Genomic DNA, 25,532 nt, shown 5'->3' with positions numbered 1-25,532 from the left:
AAGAAAAAAGTTTAAGTTCCTGGGATTTTTTTTTTTAGTCTTAATTGGAAAATTAATAATGAAGACAATAGGCTATAATCTGGGTTGAAGGGAATATATCTGCTTCCTCAGATGATAAAATGATGGATCTTAACAAGATACTTCACTTTGCAATAATTCTTTTTTATTTTTTTTTATTCACAGAAAAATGGAAATCTAGGAATTAGTAAATCTTGGCAAGGAAAGGCTGCTCAGCAAGTGCAAAACTGCAAAACAACCCAATGATCAGAAAGGATTATAAGGTGTCATTAAAATGCCTGAGTAGATTTCTTTCCAAAGGAAGTTATAAAGCTCAGATGAGTCTGAAAAACTGTGTTGAAGAATCAGAAAACAGCAGAAAGCTCTGAACCAACCAACCATCTACCTGACAATATTTAAGAGTCTTTTGACATTTCTCCTCCTGTTTTAGCTACAGATTTATACAGTTATGCCCTTAGGAAAGTATTTCTGTTTGTATTCACAAACATTAAAGCAAAATAAATCTAAGCCTCACAGCTGTAGACAAACACCAATCCAGCACACAAAACGAAAACACCACAACCCACTTTCAGTTTTCTCATTTTCAAATCCAGTTTCATGATTTTGTACAGCCTACTTCGTTATTCTGAATTATTCTGAGTTGGGCAATTCTGGGAAATTTAAGCTAATGCAATTTAATGAGCTCACAAAAAGAATACATTCAAAGAAGGGAAGATAGTTTGAAGCCTGACACTACTAAAGAGGTAGGAGAAGAGAAGATAAACAAAGGGAAGAGTATTTTTTTAACTTGCATTCCTTCCTGAAGAGCACGCCTTCTGACAGAAACAGCTCTTACAGAGACAGCAAGGCAAAACCTTCAGTAACTGCTAACAGCCACAGGGTAGTTAAGGCACCAGGCCATACACAAAACTGCAAGAGTACATTAAAGCTGCTCAGTTCTTTCTACCTATTGCCAATTTTTTTTTCCTTTTGGGGGGGGGGGGGGGGGGGGGGGAACATGGCAGCACTATTAACCGTCAAGATACAGACTGTTTTTTCCCCTGTAAACAGAAGATTAAAACCATAATTGTTTGTGCAACTTTAGCACTACTTCCATAGAGATACGCAAATTAGAATGAGAAGCTTTACACCATTAGTCATATGGCTGGGTTTTGGCAACTATCAAGCAGATGAAAGGCTAGAGAATAACTGAGAACCTACATCCTTTTTTTACCATATTTTACTTAAGATATACGTGCTCTGATCAGCATAAAGCAGTCTTGTTAGACGATGATTACTTCAGGTAGCTTAAATGCAATCTGTTCCGTGTTTTAATTACTGTAAAATAAAACAGAGTTAAGCCAGAATAAATTTTCCAACAGTGTCCCTAAACACCCCTCAGCATCTGATCGAGATTAGTGTCAGTACTCTCATCAGCACTCTTGTGCATTTTCTCCTGTTCCATGCACGTAAATCTGCAGTAAAAAAAAAAAAAAAAAGGCAAAACGAACAAAACCAACTATATCTAGTGTAAACACCAAGGTCAAAACCTGTGCAAAAATCCACATTGTTCATATATATCCACCAATGATAGTTTTGGAAGAAAATGAATATCCAAACTCTGAAATTTCAAAATGAATGTAAATTAAATTGATAAGATACTTAAGATTCCTAAGAAGTCAAAAATTCTGAGACCAACAAGTACACTTCTGATAGCACATTTTTTTGCATTTAAATCAGATTAAAGCACTTAACCGGAAGTTACCAGTGATATGACTAATTTCTATTGAAAATTGATATGGTGTTATTGATCACTTTATAGTATCAGTTGCTACTATTGCTATGACTGATTCTGACGTTTAATTCCTAGCATCAACTTCTTAATCTATTTCAAATATCTTCATACCACTTTGAACGAAGCATTTATTTTTGAAAGTCTCCAGATGAACTGCTGTCCCAATTTAACATATTCCAGTGTGGGGTTCAAAAAAGGGTGTCCTTTTAAGAGTTGCAATTATGAACAGTTTGGGGGAAAAGATTTACTTTTCTTGTGCCTGATTAGCTCATATTAAATCTCTGTGCACATGTCAAGGAGTATGTTAGGAAAATACAATCTTGACTTCTCCCAGATTCTGCAAAGGCAAAAAGCTTGCTTTGTTACAGATTCTGGTGTAAAGCAGCATTTGGTCTCTTATTCTAATTCTGCAGAATGGAGAACACAACTACAAGCAACAGCTCCTGCATTTTGTCCACAGAAAAACATACTCAATTTAACTTTGCAGGGAAAATAAAACAAACAAAAACATGACTGCTACTTGCTTTTTGAAGTGGGATCAACAGGCAAACACCAGATAGATCAGACCAAGTACTGAAACGAACCTGAGAAATACGTCACTCAAACTGACACCGCTTGACTTAGCACCCAGCCTTTACTCCACTGCAACAGCCATTAACTAATTTTGTCTCTTTCACATTTCATACAGAACTCGTGCACGTCTCTCTCGGAGCTACGTGTTTGGTGTTGACTTTTGCTAAGCGACTGCTTCCACAAATTGTGGAATACTTGCTTCTGGACTAGAATGTCTTAGGCTAATGTGTTTAACCTCACGCTGGCACTTCTGTATGTTTATCCTTGCTCCTACATGCCTGCTGTACCGTTCCCGTGTACTGCGATGTACAGACAGATAAAAGTGGTAGAAACTCTCTATCACACGGGATGATTATTCTACAGAAACAAACCTTAATTTGTTTAATCTTAATGCAGATCATACCTGTGTTTCTGGGTGATCCTGTAGGACACTGATCAATTATTAATGACCAGTGGAACTACTGCTTGAGATGCTGAAGCTAGAACATCCATATTTAAGAACTGAAGAATTTGCTTTTGATTTTTAAAATCTTTTCTGTTTATAAAAAAAACAAACAAATCAACAACAAAACTAATCATTACTGGTACCTAAGATATTAACATTTTTATGAGCACTACAAAGTTTCAGAGGACATAATTCATTACCACTTCTACTGATACTACTCCAAATCTGAAGCCAGTTTTACGTTTGATTGGGTTAACAGCAGCCTTACTATCAAATGGTAACAGCAGAGTCACTCACAAGGTGATAGTTACATCTTCGGGTGAGGAGTAACATACTCGCAGCATTTAACTAAGTTTTACCTTCACATACACTATTCTAGAGCCAGCTGCAAAATACTTCTGAGTGGTGCCTTAACTCTTGTAACTTATTATATTTTTTCTCAAATGGCAGCTATAACCAGTAAGCAATCTCTCTGGATGCATACAGAAAAATTTGATCTCCAGTTTATGACATAAAATACTAGACAGCAGTAACACCAGGTAAAAACATTATCTGCTCCCTCTCTGAACATTTGGGTTGTTCAAGGAAAGGTTGGACGTGGTGCTGAGGGACATGGTTTAGTGGGTGGTATTGGGGAAGAGGGACAGTTAGACCAGATGATCTCAACCTTCATGATTCTAAACTACCCACATGACAGGATCCTGCTATGGCCTGGACCGGGGCTGCAGCTGTTTCAAAAGATGGCAGTTTTCTTTTCTTTCTTTTTCCACATCTCTCTCAAGAAAGAAAAAAAAAAAAAAAAAAAAAGATGAATCAGTTTCCCAATCTGCTTCACAGCACAGTTGCACAAACTGTTCTTGTGGTAACAAAGAAACTTGTGACAGGATAGGAAGGCAAAGAATACCAGACTTCAGCGTAGCTGGATATGGGTATTGTGAAACCCAAGATTAATACTGCTTTGAAGGCGTCCCTGCTGCTGCTGAAACCGCAGAGTATCCTCACCTTCACACGTCGTTACTGGAGACAAATGAATTATTCAGAGTTCTTAAAGCTCACCATCCATCTCCGCAGAAACGGAGACCGCAGGATTGGGAAACAGTGCAGTACCTCCTTGCTCAGAACTATCCTGTTTATTGTAAAGTTACCTACTGGTACAGTTATTAACTACTGTTAACAGCTGACGTTGATCCATCGTATCAGTGGAAGATGGGAATTGTTAGCTGGCAAGTAGCTAGCAATTGCCTAATTATTGTCTATGATTCAATGCAGAAGATAATCCAATTAAAATTCCTAAATCCCAAGTTGAGTTAAAAGAAACATCAGTTGGAAAAGATTTCTGTGTTAGCTGAACTATACATACATAATTTAATGGGATTCCCAACGCCTGACATATGCGGGGCTTGACCAGAAGAATTCTGAAAAGCATGATGGGCAAGTTTTATAATGCAAAAATAATCCATATACAATGATTTCTGGATGAATCAAATGAAATCCAACAATTCCTTTCAAACCAGAAGGCAGAAGCCTTTTTTAATCACACCAGCCTAACTTTACTCCTCTGCCGTAACGCAAAATGATTTTTTGGGCTAAAGTGTGAAGCACTGCCTTTGATACAATGTCATTTAGAAATTTAATATGTTAGTATCTGAAGACTATAGTGAGTATTAATTCTGAAAATTTAGTGAATCTGTTTTTTTTTCTTGTATTGGATTGAGCACTTGAGAAACCTTCAGTGGATGCTGAATGCCAGTCTTGCCCTGTTGACTTCTCACAGCCAAATCAAACATTGAATGGCATATATATGCACAAGTAAATAAAAATAATAATAATAATTTTGAGAAGACTTATAAAGGCTTTTCTTGGAGTTTCATTCAAATAGATAATACGCCTGACAGCCCAGAGGGGACAAAACCACCTACTCTGTTTAAAACTAACCTAACAATTATTCTACGCGTTACTATGCATGCCAAGACTTATGATAGATTGTTGTATTAAAAGCTTTTACCGCCATGAGATTGGACTGCATGCATCATTTGCAAATGGAAAAATATTACAGAAATGATGGGAATCACATCAAAAAATACATTAAAAGTTTTAATATCACCTGAAATTCCATGGCCATTTTCTTTGTGACCGCTTCATCATTTTAAAAAGAATGAAATGTAATAAAGCTCCTACAGCAGTTATAATATATACCTTTATTTTTTATTTTTTTTTTCTTCCTTTAGCAGAAATCTCCGAAGACTTCTATTAATGGCTGGTTAGGAAATTTCTGGTTCATATTTTAGTCTTTGGGCTTGAAAATAGTGGAACTGTTACATCAGACAGAATAAATCAGAGCACATCAGAGACTTGGTCTACGAGCTGAACTGGCTCTTGGCTGCTCCTGAGCATAAGTATGGATGGAAAGTACTTAAGTATGTCCCCTCAGTGTTCCAACAAATCTCATATATGCCTTTGGATTAAGCTTTTAAAAAAATAAACCCTATTGTTTATGTAATATTTTCCTTAGCAGCACAGTTGCTAAAGTCATTTGAATCTATCAAGCTGTACTACATACAAGTATTTAATAAATGCAGTATTACCTTCAGAAGAGTGTATTGAATAGCATATGTTACCTGAGGAATAGAATGCATTTAAAATGCATCGTTTTCATAATGCATAAGAGTTATGAAAAATTGCAACTTGTTCAGTAAGTTCCTCTTGTTCTGCTGAAGTATATGTTATCTAAAAACCTAAATAACATTTAATGCTTCACTAATTATTGTTGCATTTCAATGAGTATCTGAACCCTTCTTTGCTAAAACTGTGAAATACATTATGGACATAATTCACATATAATGGTGAACTTTATAATGATGTAAGAAGGATGCCAGATCATAGTAATTTTTTGTAATGAGAAAGCTATTTTTTTTCTCATTTCCTGTGCATTTAAAAGAGCATACATGAAGCTCTAACAAGGTTCCAATTAATTTTATTGGCTTATTTTGGGGATTGCCAAATGAGGCATATTAAATTGCAAATTCAGTAAATTAGAATGGATCACTAAAAACAATCTGCTAAGTTCCTCAAATCCAAAAGCCATTATTAACAGTTACATTGTGCTTCAAATAAATGAAATCCGGGCATTCTAAATCAGTGGCAACTTCTGCTTTGGCAAGTCTGCACACCAAAATGTAGTTTCAAAACAAGAAATTAAGGGACTCAGGACTAATTACAGTAGAGTAAACATAGAGTAATATTTAGTCACATGACTGCATCTTGGTAGCCTTTTTTTAGAGAAGGACACTACTTCTGCGAGCCTTTTATTGGAGCAGGACACATTTCTGATGAAAAAGGTAAAATGTAGTTCATTGAACATTTATGTGTCAGCTATGCTTAGCAAAAATCCTTGAATGCAGCTATGTTACTGAAATGTAAGCTGTATTTTTATATCATTTAGATAAAAATTTGGGGGATAGGAAGTAACTAAACTCCTTTTTCTTTTCCTTAAAAAAGAATCTTGAATGGAATGGTTATATATACTGGCTGTGCCAACAGACTGGATAATGGGAGAGAAATTCTCTCAAAGGTAAGAAAACAAAACAAAAAAGAAAGCATACTGCATAGTTTCCAGTTTCTATTTGCAAAGGTCTAAGTAGCTGACAGAAGGACGTGGGTATAGAGTGCTCTGACCAAGAGGTGACAGCAAATAACTCCTTAAAGACTGTCTAACAAAGGAATTCTCATATCTAAGAAAACCTGAAGGCTGAGTTTGAAAACACCTCATTAAGACATTCCTGTATATGTAAAGATATTATTAACTCTATTTTTCACACAGTTATCTCTGCATTCCCATGTAGTTAAATTTCAAGCTCTTAATGCTGCTCTAATATTTCTTCATGTGTAATTGTGCTGCAAGGTTACGTGTCTCTGACAATGTGCAAATTCCCATGGATGAGAGAACACTCCAGGAACTGAAGAATTCCCCAACAGAAATCCCTGCTAAGAGAAAACTCAGCCAAGGAGAATTATCCCGTATCACTGACATCCACAGTGCTCCCCAGAACTTATTTTCTGTTTTGTTAGAAATGAGAAAAACGTCAAGCTCTAAGAGCAAGCAAGACTCAAAAATGTCACTTCCCACCTTGACACTGCTCTGTTATTGATGTCCTTCCCCAGACTCCTCGAGGAAGTTCCCAAAACTTCAATTACCTTGAGTTGTCACCAGTCCCTCTCTGTCCCCCCAGGGCTCTGTTTTGGTTATGCAAGAGGAGAAACAGACCAGACAGGAAGAGCTGTAAGTTTGGAGAACAGTTGTAAAAGTAAACTGGATATCTGAAAATACTTGAAAAACACAGGAAATAGATGTGGGATTACCCTTTTGATGGGAAGTACTGCAGGGTTGCACTGCACTCTGGGCACACTCCTTGTCTGAAGCATCCCTTTGAAATGACAGCTCTTTCTGTCTTCCTGAACTTTAGATGAACTCGAGCAGAGAAGTCATATTTTTTATTTCATTTGATATATACACATAGGCTGTAAATCTAACACAAAAGTTAGGTGTAAATCAGATGTCACCACTTGTCATCTTTAATATCAGCATTGCTTTTCTGAAATAGAGTATTTGAGAACAACAGCAGATCTGCCCTTATAGCATGACTTACATGTACTTTGTCCCTTCTTCTTTTCTCCTATTTTCACTTGCTTTAGTTTACTACTGTGTGCCAGAAAGCATGCTCTGACACCACTTGGCTAGCCCATGTTTCATGCTCAGCCTAACCCCTAGCAAAGCCAGCGTCAGCCCCTGAGGTAGCCAAGGGGGTGCAGAGGGGCTGGGGAACAGCTCGCAGATGGGGAGCCCCAAGATGTGTGACCAGCCCCCATGACTGCTGTCATGCCAGTGCCAAGTAAGAATGCCGTGAGTCAGTACAGTTTACTTTTTATATCATTTACATTACTAACACTTCACTGTCACACCCGCTGCTTACTAGGACGAGTTAACACGAAATGCTCTGCAGTACGCATTGTATACTGACACCTCACCCCTCCATATGACATGTTAATACTCTTGCATACAACAAAATCTTCTCTCAGAAGTCAGAAAGACAGCATACAAATTCTTATCAACTCCACGGAGTGAGCCAGTTTACATGATTTCAAGAGTTCAAAAGGAAGAGTTTGGAGTCCTGCCTGGGTCCTTTTCAAGACTGAAACTGGCTCTGGCTAATGTCATGCCAGCCTGAAATCCAAGGAAGCCCCATGAATGCACATCTATCGATGCAACACTACAGAACCTTCCTGCACTGACTACGGAGACACAAACAAAAATATTAAAAGGTTTTCAACAAAAATTGAGGAGGTTTTGGTAACAACATCATTTAGCATAATCGTATCTCAGTGTCACCTTCAGAAATCTAGTTAGTTCCTAAAAAGGCTTTTCTTGGTGAAATTTCAGCAGCCTTAAAATTCAAGAAAGGTCAGAACTGATGAGCAGAAGCACGTTCATTCTGCCTGCCCCTGCTTACAGTTATTCTATAAAAATACAGGATAAAAAATGTTGCCCTCGGTCTGCAAGGTAAACAAGGAGCCCCGAGACAGCATTTTACACGGACACGTGCTCCGTTCAGTCCTCAGTGGTGAGATACACACAATCCTAACCTAGACTTAGATAAGTAAAAAGCACCAAGTGATCTCATACTCTTTCTTCAGTATGTTACGTATGAGAAAAGAGAAAATAAAGGTATCGTAGCTTCAACATAGATCCTTCCATTATCTTAAATTTCCCTTCCAACTACATAGCATTTTTTCTGATTTAAATGCAATCATAGAAGCGATTTGCTGAATTTCTCCTGCACTGTCAAATCTTACAATTTACATTTAATACATTTAAATACTGTGGGATTTACTTTTTTTTTTTTTTTGCATTTTAAATTTGCAGCCTGAAAATCAGCCCAGAGTATGGAGTTGCATCCCAGCAATGCATCTTCAACAAATGCTGATAAACAGGCCACAGAGCACGGCAACCTATATTTCTAATCCTACATATATCAAAATGCTGATAAGAGGTTTTATAGTCTTTAATCCCGCATATATCAAAAACTTAGATAAGAGGTTTTGTCTCCAAATAGATATAGCTGTTTCAAGACTGATTAATTTTTTTTTTTTAAATTTCTTTTACAATGAAGCTTGAAACAATTGTTCCCATAATTGGTTTTCAGATGGAATAAATCCAAAATTTCAAACCAAAGACAATGGGTAAAGGGAGAAAGAATATTTAAAATTTCAAAATGTCTTTTTTGTTTGTTTGTTAGTTTCCAGACAACACTGCTCTGAAGCCCCAGAAATAAAGATTGGGAATCATAAGGATTTTTAAAATTAGCTTTAGAATATTTCTGAAATGAAAGGCTTCATAATGGGACATTCTTAATACTAAAATGAAATGAATCCATCAATCAAAAACAGTAACATAAGAGCCCTTTTGTTTTGCATATCAAAATCAATTTTGAAAGTCATTCAACTAAGAGTAGGACTGGAGACAGAGAAAAACTAATTCTCCTCTCTGTTGCTCTAGCACAAAACATTTTTTTTAAGCGAGTAGAGCAAGTTAAATAAGCCTAGGTAAATAAACCTAGATTGATACTAAAGTTTTTGTCTGTTTGTTTTTTGTGCATGTGTTTTTATTTTATTTCATCTCAATATTTCACTTGCTGATCGCCAACTAGAAATACTGAAAACATGCTGTATTTGATTCTGGGCTATCTTCAAGGCTGAAATTAAGGACTGCAAACCCATAACAAGTGTTTTTCATTTCGCTGCTCAGAGGAGAGATTCAAAGTCAAAAGGGAAGCGTTTTGAGATAGAGGTTACAGTGAATTAAAGCACAAGAAATACAGTCTCCAAAGTCCTTTTCTTATAGTTTTGGCTTCTAGGCTGCATTTCCCTTCCAGTTTAGTTTCACCATAGGTATCTACTTTGCATGTGCCTGGATGGCTTAGCAACATAAATAGAACCGCAAATCATGAGATTTTCTTCAAAAGAAACAGTCTCAGAAAGGGCAAAGTTCATTTCTATCCACCACCATCCTCCTAGGATTATTCTTGTGTTAAGGAAAATGTAAACAAGATGTCTGTAGATACAGCCACATTAGACACATACGGTAATATAGTTTGAGACATTTGGTATTTGCTCTTGACCCTGTTGAATTACAGAGTCAAAATGCTTGCTGTTATGTGAATATAAGAATATCATTTATATTTGTAGAAACTTGCCCAGTGAAAGCTACTTGAGGAACAATGAGACTATTGATATCCACTTCAACTGATGACAGTGCAACTGAAACATGGGTTTCCTTTTTGGCAACATAGCACATGTGAGTTCAAAGTCATTTCCAAAACATGAAGAAAAAATAGAAAAAAATGTTCTAAGCTAAAAGACAGAAGTTATGCCTTTGCTTTAGAGTACATTCTTTGACCAAATAGCGTGCATTCTTTGACCTTTCTGTAAGTGCATGAGAAAAACTGATGTACCTTGTCTATGCTTTGTTAAAGCCTCTTATCCAAGGCAGATTTTTAAAAATAGGGAGAATTTTACTGTGCGTTCACTTTGACCGCCATGGTGACATTGGCTGCTTAACACTGAATTTAGAAGCCAGAATACTGATGGCCTAAAATTATTGGAGAAGGAAACAAAGAACAAAAAAGACACAGACTTAAGTGTTTCATCACTACAACTTAATTTTGATTCAAGTACAGTGCTGCTTGATTTTTCTCTTGAAGAAGATGATATCAAACCAGAAGCCATACAATTTCGGAAAAGGCAAGATTCCCAGAATTCACAAGAGCAAAGACTTCGTCTCTGCAGTCCAAAAGAAGGCAGCAATAAGAACAACCTGGTACCCTGTCAAGGTGTCACTGCTAAACACGGTGAGTAGGGGCAAGCAGGTTGAATATGTCAGATACAGATTTCAGATTGTTATCACTTTTTTTTTTTTCCTGTTCATGCAGCTCTTGATCCTCATGTTTTCCTCTTTCCTGTCCTTGTCTTCTGCTTCAATCAGGCAGACAAGCTTGACAAGCTTAGCTGAATTCTCCAGTGATGTAATTGGTGTGATAGGCTAAAATGCTGCAAGCAGCCTCACTGCAGGCCAGGAAGTCTAGGGATAAGTGACCAAACTCTATTAAAATCAGCTCAGGTGCAGAAGGGGGTCAGGAGCATAAAAGCTGAAGCTCACTGTCTTGTAACTGATGGCCTGTCCGCCACATCTGGCTCTTCTGCACTGGAAACAAGATTTGGCGACAGACCTCTCCTTCGCAGCCTCTCATCCTTTCACGCCTTTTTCCAAAGGGTCTGACAAGGAAGAATAATTTTTAACACCCATCCTCACTGAGTCTAAATTTATAAGGAAAACATGGCCATGCCAACATCGACATTTCTTGTCTTCAGAAATAAACTTTCTGAGGAAACAAGTTTACAGCACATAAAATAGGAAAGGAAAATTTTAACTTCTGAATATCAAGAATTGCAACTTTTTTGTTTTGTTTCCTATTTTCTTATGGCATCAACACAAATGGGAGGTATTAAGTACATGGACAGCCAACCCCTGTACACAACCACACCAGCTTGACAGTTACCTGGGCCATGATAAACAGTGATGCTACTTCTCATATAGAAAGATAATTCTAATACAATATTAAGTTTTCTAGCTTGATACAATTTTCTTATATGAGGCAAGAGAGGAGCTGGGTGGGATTAATTAACAAATGATTAGCAGATTAGTCAAAAAGTCTAGCCTACTCTTTCAGATGAGAAAAGGAAGAAAAGCATCAGTCCTTACTTTTTTTTTTTTTTTGGAAGACACATAACAGAGTACTACTGACTTGTTTCAGACTAACAGGACACATGCTTTTAGTTGTTCATTCTCTCTCTTTGTAATAATCTCCTAATACAAAAACACTTCATGCTATAATATATACATATAATATACATATATACTATATACTATGTATACAATATATACATATAGTAATATAATACAAATACATTAGAAATTAAAAGCATATTGTGGAAAGTTAATAGGAAGATGCATGTATTTATGGCAGATTCTTGCAGTTTCTACTGCTTCCTAAAAATTGTCAAAAAAAATCAATTTAAGATTTATATGGATACAATTACTGTTTTACTACTGCTGGTTAATTACTATAAAATTATAAAAGATGCTGAGACTAAATATTTCATATAATATCACTAATTATTTACTGTTTATCCAAATATATTTTCATTAGAATATCTAAATATATAGTTATCTAGATATGAGTTTTAATAGAATTTTACAGTCTCTTTAAGTACAAGCTCTATGTGAATTCACAGTGTGATAGAAGAACAAAAATCACCTGAAAAGTTTTCTATAAAGAGGACACAATTGTACATAACAAAAGCAAGAACTCACAGTAAGACTGAACATAAGGGAAACATATGTAACCTCTGCAGTGCTGAACAACATTCCTCTAAATGAGAAAATGTATTACAGCAGGTCATGTGGACTGCTGAAATTCACAGGCTCACGGATGACAGATACTGTAAGTACCAGACCCAACTTCAAAAGCACGGTAGAAAGTCTAGATAAGCACAGTTGTTCTGGAAGGTAATTGTCTGCATGTCCTTTCCTTGGCATAAGCAACTCTGCAATCTGACAGTGCAGTCTGCTTCCTTCTTCCCTTATCGCAATCTTGCATAACCACAACAGACACCTCAACTCTACCCAGAGTGGGGTTGGGGAGTTTTATCAGACGGGTGGAGAACAACACTCAGAGCTAAATGGATTTTATAAAGGAATCTAATGAAAGGGTGGAAGAAAAAAAAAAAAAAAAGACTTTGTTTTAAAACAAACAAAATCAAATGCACCAAGACAGTTGACATGAAGTATGTCACAGTGTAATGAGTGAATATCCTGAAATCTCCAAGAATCTCCATCTCAAGAATTCTCCGCTACAAAAATGCTTGAAATACTTTGCTTTACATGTCCATCACTCTCTTTACCTTCTTTTCCAGAGGTTTCTATTAACTTAGAATCACTTCATTGCTTTGTTCTTTTTTTCTTTCCCTACAGTATTTACACTGATTTTACCGACAACTTCTGGTTATCCCTTGGCTAAAAAGCCAAGACTAACAAGCTTCTTTTTTTTTGGTAACACAAAGTTTTCCACATGTTTTCCCTATATTAAAAATAATCATTTTCTTTTGACATTTAAGAAACAAAGCTGAAAACGAAACACTTCTTTGTCTGCCAGTATTTCTTGTCAAAAATGGTAAGGATTAATAAAGATACTGTAGCTACTTAAAATATCCTACATAAATATATTGTTTCAGGTTAGTTTGACAGAAGTTTTTAGAAGACATGTAACAGATGAATGTGACTTTTTGTGTCCTGAAAGTCTCAATCTCACTTCCATTTCCTCTATCCATCCTCCCATCTCAGTAAGTTAATGGGACATAAGGCTATATGTGCAAAAAAACCCAAGACATTAGAAGTGGGAAGAAGCCTCAGGATTCTAACCATAATCGGTAGTGACATGTCTTACACGTAGCACCTTACCATGAAAACATTATCGTTCTATTTCTGAGATGCTTCTTTTAGATTTGGAATTTAGTCAATTTATCCTTTTAGTGAACTGCTAAAGTAGCCAAGATCACATAACGGTATTTCTACCAGAAATGTGCAATTACTATAATTGGGGTTAACTGTGTGTTTCATCACAGAACTTGAGATGAACTTCTCATGTAAACCAAAGCAACCTTACAACTCACATGAATATAAACTACAAAAACAACCACTGGTGTGCAATTCAACACAGTGCACTTGTATGATTTAATCCACAAAGGATGCTTTTTGTACCTAGATAATTGCCAATAGTGTATACACACACACAAACACACGTATACACAAATCTATGCTCAGATTAAATTATCATAAACCACAATTTAAAAAAAAAGGGACAACCTAGAAATATTTTGAAGTAAATATTCATGTTGAGAGAATGAAACACCATTTCTAATCCATCGAATCCTTATATTTAGTAAGAAAAATAAAAATAAAAAAACTTTTTTTTGAAACAGAACATCTGATTTTGAAACAGAAAAAAATAACCAAATATGATGTATTTTTAATAAAGATATGACTAATGCAGAACGACTTGCCTTCTATGGAAAAATCTCCAAGCAACCTTAAGTCACCACATTGAAAAGCAAATCTTTTCAAAATACATCAGTGAAATAAAGTGTAGACATTAAAATTATAAGTATATATATTATGTACAAAATTATGCTACTTCCAGCTGATCTCCCTTTGTGCCACACTGCACCATTAAATCTGCTGTGTTCCTTTTTCTCCTGAACACTTCCACCTCTTGTTTCTCCTCCTGTGTGCTGTCCTCTCCTCCTTTTGCCTTGACTTGTGGGATTTTTTTCTCCTCTTACCACCCTTCCACCAAGCTTATTAAAGTCTAGACACAGAGTGTACAGCTATTTCAGTGTCCACATGAAAACCTGGCAGAAAAATACAACCTTTCTTCTGTAACTTCAGTTGACACCAGGTATACACCACTACACAGGTCCTTACAAGCTGTCACTCACAGGACAGCAAAAATAAAAGTCAATTGATGTCCGTAAGTGGCATGCAGCTACACGTTTCAACTAAAGCATGGACAAGGGATGGGTTTGCTACTAGATTATAGCACCCTGCCCCTGAATATTGAGGCTGAGGCACAAAGGCACTACTTCTTTCACAGTGCAGACATTGCTCTCACGCTTGAAAAGGAATTCTGCCTCTGCAAGTTTTACCACGATTCTCTCATTGCTCGGTGCGTGTGAGTTACTGGTAAATAGCATCTTCTGGGTCACAGAGGGCCCAAATCCTTGAAGCTCACAGCACACCCACAGTATTGTATTTGGCTCTTCTGAACTACAAATACAGAAATGAATTTATGAATCTATTTTTTCCCCTGTCCATTCTGTTTTTCCCTCTGTCCATTTTCGAAGTGGACAGATAGATGCTGTTCAATAGCTCACTTGCCCTCTGGCATTACACCCATACAATAGATTATGGGCACACAGTACTAATGAGACCCTCGGAACAAAATATTAAATGTCAGCCACCCTTGGAAACACATAACATATTAAAGCTAATTTCACGTCTACATCACAGAATTACAAATTGTTTTTGACACAACCAGAGTAAGATAAAAAGCCTGTAACAGAAAGCAGGAGGATCTGGACTTTATAATCAAATAAAACATAGATGCATGTAAGAAAAAATAACCCAGCTCAGTGACTCAGCTACATCTCATGGGTACCATTACGATGAACGAAGGCGGTGCTGGATCAGTACAGGGTTCTTACTCAGATGCTCCCCAAATGAAATTACAAGTCAATCCAAGAGGAAGGCACCTTAGCATAGCCTGCAGCCCGACGATCACAGCTAACACCCGGCTAGGTGTGTTGCATGTGTTGCATCCTTTTTTGCGCCTGCCCTCCTCTGGTCTGCCCCCGGGATGCCGAGCAGGCAGTGTGGAGCCCTCCATCTCCTGTGCCCCTGCAGATCCACATGGTCTCTCCCAGTGGGAAACGCTGGGACAGGCTGCGAGGAAACCCTCCGTACGCCCACACGCTGCCTCCGCATACGGAGATTTGGCCTTTCGCATGACAAACACAAATGTGGTGTGCTAGACAGAAGCCCTGAAGTGAGCCAGTACAACCTCTGGCTAGCACCGTCACTGTGTTGATGTTAAGGTAGTATTCTACCTTTGTATTTTTTTTTTTTTATTATTTTTGTAATAAAACGAAGAAAACAGAGATTTGCCCAGAACAACCAAAAGCTCTTGGGACAGATACTCCACTTCACTACCCCAGAATTACGCTCGTACAACTCCACTGAAATAAGACTCTCTTAAACAGAGCAGAGATGGAGATTACTTTTAATATCCACTGTCACCCTATATTGCTTTCTTGGAGCTACTGGTGGGTGATTAAGACAAAAATGCCTTCTTTCCCATCAGGGTAGCACAAACACTACCGAAGCCCTACTAAAACTCATTTTGATAGTTTAATGGGACCTCTGTGCCTTGTATGCCTTATGCTCCCACTGTTCAAAAGAACATTTTACCAGGAATGTATATATCTGCATTGCCAGACTCAGAGACCTGGAAAATCTGTTGGCACTTCTGAAATATTTTAAGTCACTTCCTCACCCTTTTACAGGGGGAAAAAAAAAATTAACAGATCACCTTTCCTGAAGCAAGAAAGGATTAGCAGCCATAGCATGTACCAAAAGAGGGCTTTTTAAAGAAAGGAGAGGAAATGAAGCATCCATCACTTCATCCATCATGCAGTGCTTTAGCTGGAGTTCTTCCTCTGATCAGCTAAAGTGATCAAACCGAGCTGTGATATCATTAAGGAAACGGATCACTTGAAAACAGCCACAGTTTTGGTATCAAAGCAGTAACCGTAAGGCTCCTGCCCTTCCCCAGTAGTGCAGTGTGCACCAGGAGGACCTGAGATGAAATCACCACTTGCGTCCAACACAAGCCATTCTTAATTGTCCGCTACAAAATTCTCTACTGAAACCTTTCCTAAGGACTGCAGCATGTCGTGGTGAAGTACACACAACCAGAGCTGAAACGCCACCTGCCACGAGCCTTTCAGCATCAACACGCCGGTTGTAAAGGGGAAGGGAAGATGGAGACAGGCTGCTACAGTAAACACCTCGCCTCCTTCTGAAACCACTGCAAAAGCATAGTTGTCAAATATTTCCAACTGTTCAGCACATTTCTAATTAAAACCTTCCCAGCAACCCAAAACCCACACGTGCTCGAGTGAATTAGCACAAAAGATAAAATGATACACAGATCAAAACACAAGTTAAACTACAGAATTACCTGATTTTCAGCTTCTTAGGACTGATAATATCTCTCCTGAGGCATGAACATTTCCCTTTCTTAAATCCTACAGTTTTGAGGTTTCCTTTTCGTGGCTCATGGTTTCAGGAGGAAGGAGCACATTACCTGCCTGCTGTTCCTTTTCTGGCACACTGTCTTTAAATATTTGGAGCCCAGGACATCAAAGGTCGCTGTCACTTCCTCAAACTAACCCTGACTACCGAGCACATTAAGAAAGCTCTCATCTCTTCAAAGCTTGTCCCGTATGATGTGCTTGGGTTTCCATCCAGCAGCATTTTATCGGAAGTGCTTCACACACACTTTTCAGCTTCCACGAGAGGAAAAAAAAAAAAAAAAGGAGAAAAAATCATAAATGTGCCTCGTCTCCTGGGGACTGAGCGCATCCTCCTCCTGGGAGCAATCAGGGACTATGCCGACACGACATCCACGAGTGGTGGGGCTGGTGGTGACAGGCTGCTTCACAAAATGGCCCCAGCCCCTGAAGCTCCCCACCATGCATGGCCCAGCAGCAGCTCCCCCAGCAGCCCTTGCTCGCATTTCTGTGAGCTGCTGCTGGCTTTGCCCACAGGCACAAAGCAGCCTCCATAAGGTCTCCTCAGAGTGAGTGCTTCTTTGAAAATACCTTGTTTCAAGGGCTAAAGGAGCCTTTTTTTCGGTAAGAAGGCCCCAGCTGTGACTGGGGACGCGCCCTGCACACACAAACAAAGCCCTCTGCCATAAGCACTGGCAGAAAGGAGAAGCCCATCCAAGAGAAAAGTTTGGGCTTTGGAAATTTTGAGAGGAGAAGGATTCCCCACTGACCATGCTAACCTCCTGGAGGTGGCCATGCCACCCACCCCCTAAAGTGCAGGTCAGCGCTTATTTCCACGAGTGCAGAGGCCACCAAGCTCCAAACCAGCTGCTTTGATTCTCTTTCTTCAAAGAGCATGCTTTATTGCATGTCTGAGGGGACGTTTTTAGCACTCTGCACAGTGGTAATTCAATTATTTCTTATAAAATGCATGTAAACAGCTCGGGTCTAGGTATATTATAAAAACTGCAAAGGATTCCCCCCCAACACATACATACTTCTATGGCTGCATCACAGCTTCTCTTTACAACGGTAAACAATTTTAATTGCATTTTAAATGTCTATTGTGCCTCGTATGTCAAAAGTCAGCTTATCTGCATTAACGTATCTCTGCTTTGGATGAAGCTCTCCTTTAAGCCAAAATTAAACAAAAGTTCGAGGCAATAACCCTAACTCCCTAATCTCTTCAGGCAGACAAACTTTCTTCACAAAAAAAGAAAACTCAGAAACGAAAATGGCTTAAACTACCTATTAAAAGGCTGGGGGTGACATGCAATCAAGTAACAAAGCTTTGATTTAAACTACCCCGTATATTTAACAACACTCCATAAGCATTCACTCTCAAAAGAGAAGCACAAGGAACTTAACAGAATTTCTACTATAGTGTAAGGGAAACTATGAGTGAGATACGAAACCTTTATCCCAGAAGAGAGGAAATCTAGATACAAACCCTGCCCTGCAGGAGAGGGCAAGCAAGCCTAAAAAGAGAACAAGGGTGGGTGTGAGTGGCGGGGGGAAGACAAAGGCGATCAGTTATGCATCCTTGCTCTCTTCTGCCTGCAGAACAGAAAGCTGCCCCACTAATTCATTACCAGGTCTCCAGTGAGATCTGGTAAGAGAAAGGCCCCTGAGAGCCCGCTACCTCTTGTCATTGTAACAAGTTCAGTTCCATGCAACAAAAAACATGAGTTCAGTGTCAGGGCTTGAGCAAGGCTGTAAGGGATGAGGGCACATTGCCTCCAGTGACTGATTGCAAATACGACATGAAGCACGGGGAAACAAGAGATGTAATGAAAGAGGGAAGTGAGTGATACTAACCCATCTGTTTTTTCAGCCTGACATAAGAGAAAGTGATTTGCAACATAAGCTTCATTTTGGTACTGTGACTAATTTCTCTAGAAAAAATATTCTCAAAATATTCTAAAGCCAATCCAAAGAGGGCAAGTGTCTAAAATTAAGTAGTTAACTAGACCGTCAGCCATCCCATCTCACACTCCACAGTCAGACCAAGCTGTTTGGCTCAATAAAAAGAAGATTAAGGGGACAATACTATTGTTTTGTATGTTTTCTTCATGCTACTAGGAAACATTTACCAAAACCAACAAAAACCAACCCACTGTTCTTGTAGGCTCCACGATATCATTTAGCATAGACATAATGTGCAAGGTGTTTTGTCTTCAAACGAGTTGGCTGATAAGATACTTCATTAAAAGTCATATAGTTTCACCACCTACCTATTTTATATTGTTTTAAATGTTTTCCAGTAGGGGGTGGCAGCGGGAAACTACCTCTGGTTCAGCTGAAATTATCTGAGGATATTGCTTCAGCCTGAGAATCTGTATGATTCCAATGCTCCCTCCTGGTTTCAATCTATGAATGATTCTCGTATTCACTTAGAATGCAAATGGATATGTTACAGGTACCGTAACACCTTTTATTCGTTGTTTTTCAAGTCTGCAGAAAGATGCCAGAAAGAAACCTGGACCTATGGAAGAAGGATAAAGTCTGGCCCACTTTCCAGAAGAGAATTTATTCTGTGCTCATTGTTCTGATCCTCTGAAAGTCATACCCAGACATGAGAAAAAGTATGCAGGATACTGACAAGGCTGATTGTTAATACTGAATGTTTTATTTTTATTTTTATTTAATTAGAAATGTACTGTTCAGCCCAACTAAAAATTTTAAGGCTTCACTATTTCTCCCCGATGTTCAGACCTTTAGAAAGTAACCAGTCTCTCACTATTTTATGGGCTGTGCTAATAGTTCTCTAAGGTGTTTTGCAGAGTTATAAGCCGATGTTTCTTAAACAGCATTAAGTGCCACAATCAGACAGGCATACAATACAATTTCACAATGTTCAGAAATGATGCAAGCAGACGATGGCCTTCTCTGTCCCATTTATTTCCTGTATAATTACCCCTGCAATAAATTATTAATATGATCCAGCATTTTATTGACTCATCTGTGTACTCGTTTCAGGACTTGGAGATTTAATACTTTGAACAGTTCAATGCTGTAATTCATTGTTGTTGCCTACAGAGAACAAATCGGTGAATTATTTGTCATGACAGTCATGCCTAGAAGGATGGGGACCAATTTCAGAGGAAAGGCCAGCATGCTTAGGTACTGCTGAGATTAGCTTCGCCACATGACTAGTCAACACGTGTTTCTTTTCCTTCAAAGACTCTTGGAACATATTATCAGTACAACAGAGAAAGTATTATTGAGTTTCAGTCATTAACTTTGTAGAATCAGAAAGTAGCTCCTGAGTCACTGACTGGTATCCCCTGTCACTGCAGACACTGCATTATGTAACATTTATCAGCAGGGTCAAGATGAACAATTGTAAGGGAAAATCTTACTAATTATTTTTTGAATACTACTTTCCAAGCTTGTTACACTGGCAAATCAAACCATGTATGTGATTAGTAAGAACTGAATAAACCTCACTAAAACACTGTATGATGGAAAGCAAAGTCAAGGGTGCTTAACTGCCTACAATGTAATAAAAAAAAAAAACCCTCAGCGATAATATCATAGCTAGTGCTTTAAAGGGAAAACAAAATCAAATTTTGATTTGAAAAACTCTAATTCAGACACATCCTTTCAAGAAAAATCCAGGACCTGTGTTCCTGCCTGTGTGAATAAATGTGAAAAAAACAAAGACTTCTAGTTCTCTCCTAGTGATATGTGCTCCTACACTTACAATAAAAATATCCATGCTGTTTGGCACAGCTCTGCACGTATCCGGAGAAGAAAAGGAAAGTCAAGGATAGCATCCAGCTGAAAGCCAGCCTGGATGTCACGGCCTGCAGAGAAGTGCCCAGGCAGCACTGCACCACCAGCTAGGTGCCTGGATTGATAGAAAGGATATCAAAAATCAGTCAATGGCCTCAATGACAGGAAAAGGCTGGGCCTCGAGGAGGAAAGGATGTTAGAGTCAATGCTCCAGCTGTGGAAGAAAAGCCACTGCCCCTGTGCAAAGGAAGTTGTTTCTGAAAGGAGAGAGATGGCGCCTGGCTGCCTGGCACACGCTTCTTCATCTCTGGGATTCCAGAGGGAGCCTGCAGAAGATCAGGGCGAGGCGTGAACGAAAGTAACACACACACTCAAACACAAAAAGGAAAGGAAAAAGCAGCATGGAAAAGAATATTTGCTTTCTAATATCACATCAAAAAAAAAAAAAAGCTGGAGCAGAGAGACTGAACAGGAGTTAAAAGACAAATTTTGCTTTTGATTTTTAAGTGCATGGTTTCAAGACTACCTCTGACGGATGAATAGGACTGCAGCAGAGGTGAGGGATGAGAAAAGGATGAGAGAGAACACCATTTGTTCCCATCAGCCCGAATCCTGGGAGGTGTGACAGCCAGGGAGCTACTGTTTTCTGCTATGAGGATTTGAAGAGCTGGCCCCAGGCTTCCCTCCGAGCCTGGCTTTGTTTGTCGTGGCTCTCTTGCCTGCTCCTGGACACCGTCAGCACATCACACCCAGAAGCTGGGCTGGGCTGCTCCAGAGCCAAACAATGCCCAGGAGCTTTGGAGCAGGGAAGCAGGTGCTTCTCTGGGGAGAAGGCCAGACTTTAAACCAGGGTTTGTTTCCAGGCTTCCTCACTGTCTTGGGTCAGTGATTTTGCTTTTCCCTCACAGTTGCCCTTACACTATAGTAGAAATTGGCTCTCTCTCTTATATTTTCATCTGTAGGAGTCTCACTCAGCTGAATATTCCTTCCTCCCACTCCTCTTCACTTACACATAAGCATGCAGACACTTTTCTGCCTTCCCCTTTCCCAGAAGAGAGGGCAGGAGTCCTCCTGTAATTACTTACCAGGTCTCAAGTGTCTCCTGTGTAGCCCCTCAGCTGCATCTCTCCCAGTTGTAAGAGACCAGAGCCACTTTCTGCATTGCTCAACACAAACGGAAAGTTGAGCCGCGAGGCTGGAGTCCTGCCATGCCTCTTTCCAGATGACGGCCACGCCAGCTCTCCTTTTCAGAGCTATCCCTCACCAAAGAATTAGGACATTTTTGTGCTGGATGCCCAAGTTCCTGCTCAGCACCTCATTTAACTGTGATGTATGAACTCAGCTCTAGGTAATGTGAATGTGTACATACGTCTGTAATCAACGAAGGTGACAATCACGCAGAGCTGGAAGCTTTGAATTCTTTGATCTTAAGCAAGTCTAAAAGTTTCCATTCTGCTTAGTCACAGGCAATATATTATCCTGATCCCAGCTGCAGACTGGACGTTTCTTATTAAAGATAGCATGCCATGAAAAGGCCTTATAAGCATTCAACCCACCATCAACACTTACTGTTTTGCAGCAGAAAATGACAAATTGGGCTAACGGCACTTTGTGAACTATTATAGCTAAGTGGGTTAGCAACAGACACAATAGTTTAATTCTAGATGTTCGACTCTCACTGGTGTTAGAAACATCTGTGTTAGAGATTTGGCATCTCTTAGAAGTGAGTAAGAGAAAGACTACGTATATTATCCAAATAATTTTTTTAAGCACTTGGTATAGGACACACCCCTAGTATACAAAAATCAGAACAAGTTGCTGATACACTGTTAGAAAACCTGTATGCCTGTAATTCTCATAGAGAAATAGCGTTGAAACATAAAAATGAAGAAGCCTGCAGAAAACAAAGCAAATTTCAAAAGCTACTACCTTAACGTTGTCTGTCCCCACTGCACTGCCTGGAATAATATTCTAGAGAATAGTTTTTATTTATTTTTAGTGTAGTTTTTACTGCCAATTTATTGAAGCAATGGATAAACATAACTCCATAAATATCTGCAACACCAGGACTTGACCAAATGCAGTCACTTCATGAACTGTTTGCATTTAGTCAGACTCTCAAAACTCATTGAGGTATTTCCTCATAATCGTACCTCTGTTATCACTTCAAATCTTAACCAAGACTTATCTCTTCTCTGTTCTGTCATATACCTGTATGCCTTATCCTTCTGGAAGCAAGTAGATCACCTGGAACCACCATATGGACAAAGCAGCATGCTTACAGCCGTTGCTGGACACACACAGACTTCTGCTCAATCTGCTCAAGATACAGAGCAACAGAGACCCCCCTTACAAATTACTGTAACTTTAATTACAAAGTCAGACTACTACAATTGCTTTCTACTAACGCTCCTGGATGGGTGGCTATCAAAGGAACACCTTGCTCCTACCATTTCAAAATAGGCACCTAAATCTGCCAAACGAAGGAAAGGGTTCACGATGCAATTAACTAGGAAGAGTAAAATAAACATCCTTCCTCCAGCACCCAGAGGCAGGAGCAGCCTTTGAGCTACCTTTCCAGGTCAGGCAGAGGCGGACCCCAGCTACGAGCATGCATTTAGGTGGCCACATGTGACCAGAGGCTTTGCCTGGTGGCCGCCAAGATGAGATGTCCCCTGGCCCAGCCCCCACGTGCCAACAGACCAGCCTGTCCTGCCCACGCTCAGCACGTTGCCATCCCGCAGCCAGAGATGCCCCCGGTGATTCAGCAAGACGCTTTCATAAGCATCATCCCCTCTGATCCGACAGAGGGGCTGAGGCATGCACAGAGCAATGGAAGGATTTAGCAGGGTTTTAAAGCAAATTCAGGAAAGAGACAAAAGCTACACAAGCTAATCGAGTGGAAAGGCAAACTGCTTTCTGACATTGTTATTCTGTGGTTGCTGAGCTCCTTCTGAGGGAGCTCAGTGGAAAACACATCCAAAGCCTGTCATTATGCTCCATAAAAAGAAGGCGATTGACAATCCTCCTAATCAGTCTTTTGTAGGATTACTTATACCACAAACATCAGCTTACTCTTTCTAAACAACATATCCATTAATGGTAATATTAACTTTTCAATTCATAAGCATCAATACAAGATGTAAAAGCTTATTTCCTTATATTATGTAAAAACACTACTGTAGTGCCCAATCCTGAAATATCTGATGTTTCAAAGTGTTTCAGCAAGATTTTTAAGTGTGGACTTCAATAAAAAACAACATTTTCTCCTGAAAACAAATGTATTTTAGCACTATAGTGAATTACACTCCCTTGTGACACACAGCAATTTTCACCATCAGCACTGCGAGGCCATTTAGCAGAGACATGACACCAGTAAAGACAACTATACTCTGTGTCATCATATTTTATTGCAAACTTGAAAGACACTATTTAGCACAACCTAGGGTAGTCTGCAAAGATTTTACTGTTTAGTGTGCCCTTCATCTGCACTGTAATTAAAGATGATGAAACTTCATAGTTTCCGCTTTGAAAAACGCTAGCCTTGCTTTCTAGCATGGCAACAGTGTACTCTATAGATTTTAATCAAAGCAACAAAACTTCCTATCAGCAGTGGAAGAAACCTGCTTATTCCAACTACTGTTTTGTTTTTCAAATCTGAAAGGATCATCTTTGTTCTCTTCTCTCTGAGGTCTTTGTAGCTCTGCTAGAAAGCTCTATCATCTCCACCTCACAGGCTTCACGTGGCTCTCCATAGGCACAAAGCGCGTGTCCTCCTGTCTGCCTGCCAGGGGTGCAAAGCCAGCAGCTCCAGCTGGGACTGGGAGGCTGAGCAGAGGCAATGCCACAACCCGCAGAGGTGGAAGAAGCCGTGCCCTTGGAGGTCTTCAAAACATGAGCGACCTGGCCATGGGGCACAGCCCAGCCAAGCTACGAAGTTAGCCCTGACTGAGAGGAGATTGAACCAGGAACCTTCAGAGATCCTTCGTGCCATAAAGCAGCCTTTGCTTCTTTTTCTTCTTGAAAAGTTCAAGGGTCTCAGCATAACAGTATTAGCTCTTGTTTTCTTTATACTTCTAAGGCAACTCCTCTGAGTGTTGAGTATAACTTTTTCTTGTTTAAGGACTATTTAAATATTTTCTGAATAGCATATGGGAAGATCTCCCTAGATGCATGAATGTTTCTCTGTTACCTTCTAACCTGTAGATTTCGGCAAGCACAGAAGTCACATATACCCATCAAGAAGCATATGTCCAATAAATACTTTTTTGGACCTTTGTCCTGTCCTAGGTTTTGGACCATTTTTCTTCATCTTCTATTTTTATGGGAGCTGTAAAATAAAAAAGGTTTCTTCAATGGATCACCAGACTTCATGTTCCTAGCATTTTTTCTTTGAATTCAGTGAAACGTAAAAAGTTGTAGAGTTGTAGAGAGAAAGGGGTTTGATCTCTGCTGAAAATAAATAATAAAAAAAAGAACAAAGGGAGAAAAAGGCAAGTAATGGGCTTCAGTATTACAGTGGAGAAATAGGTATGATTGGCAAATACAAAATGTTGCAGAAGACACAAAAAAGTATTGAAATGGCTTAACTGCTGTTATTTCACTACCTAGAATATCTGAAGAAAAGAGAACAACTGTATGCTCGGTTTATTTTCACTCACCCTAAGCACTTTGCACTTAGCAGATGCCAGCATATGTTTTGACTAGAAACATGTAATTAAACTTGCTTGGAAACGAACAATTGCAATAGGTAGGGAATGAACAGAGTTGAATCACTTCACACCAGCTTGCATGAAACAGTATTGCCCAGCAGGACAATCCACCAGCTCCAGCACCCCAGCCAAGCTCAGGACACCAAAACGTCTGACTGTATGACAAGGAATTTGAGGAGTGAACAGGAACTGCAAAAGGGGGAAAACAAGCCCTCTGCACAGAAACAAAAATGAGATGTGAGTCTTAAACAAGAACCTATTGCAACCACAC

At 39.1% G+C, this 25,532-nt stretch overlaps 1 protein-coding gene across 21 annotated transcripts in view; it reads right to left on the bottom strand.

Moving 5' to 3' along the window:
• CHRM3 (cholinergic receptor muscarinic 3) overlaps window positions 1-25,532 on the bottom strand; it is a 282,178-nt gene that overhangs the window by 155,841 nt on the left and 100,805 nt on the right. For 2 of the 21 annotated variants that reach the window (XM_083831942.1, XM_083831943.1), the window contains exons 1-4: window positions 7,170-7,336; window positions 7,005-7,043; window positions 3,501-3,582; window positions 2,769-2,900 (exon numbers count right to left, since the gene is read on the bottom strand). The exons of 15 other annotated variants lie outside the window; for them this stretch is intronic. The gene's annotated coding sequence lies outside the window, so the exon portion shown is untranslated. Of the gene's footprint in view, window positions 1-1,218; window positions 1,336-2,768; window positions 2,901-3,500; window positions 3,583-6,936; window positions 7,044-7,169; window positions 7,337-10,781; window positions 24,880-25,532 lie in introns of those variants that run through there. 4 more of the 21 variants (XM_083831964.1, XM_083831944.1, XM_083831946.1 and 1 more) reach the window with 4 other exon arrangements.

Source organism: Anser anser (assembly GCF_964211835.1).
Source record: "Anser anser genome assembly, chromosome: 3".
Classification (NCBI taxonomy): domain Eukaryota; kingdom Metazoa; phylum Chordata; class Aves; order Anseriformes; family Anatidae; genus Anser; species Anser anser.
This window is presented reverse-complemented; position numbering and strand designations above follow the sequence as displayed.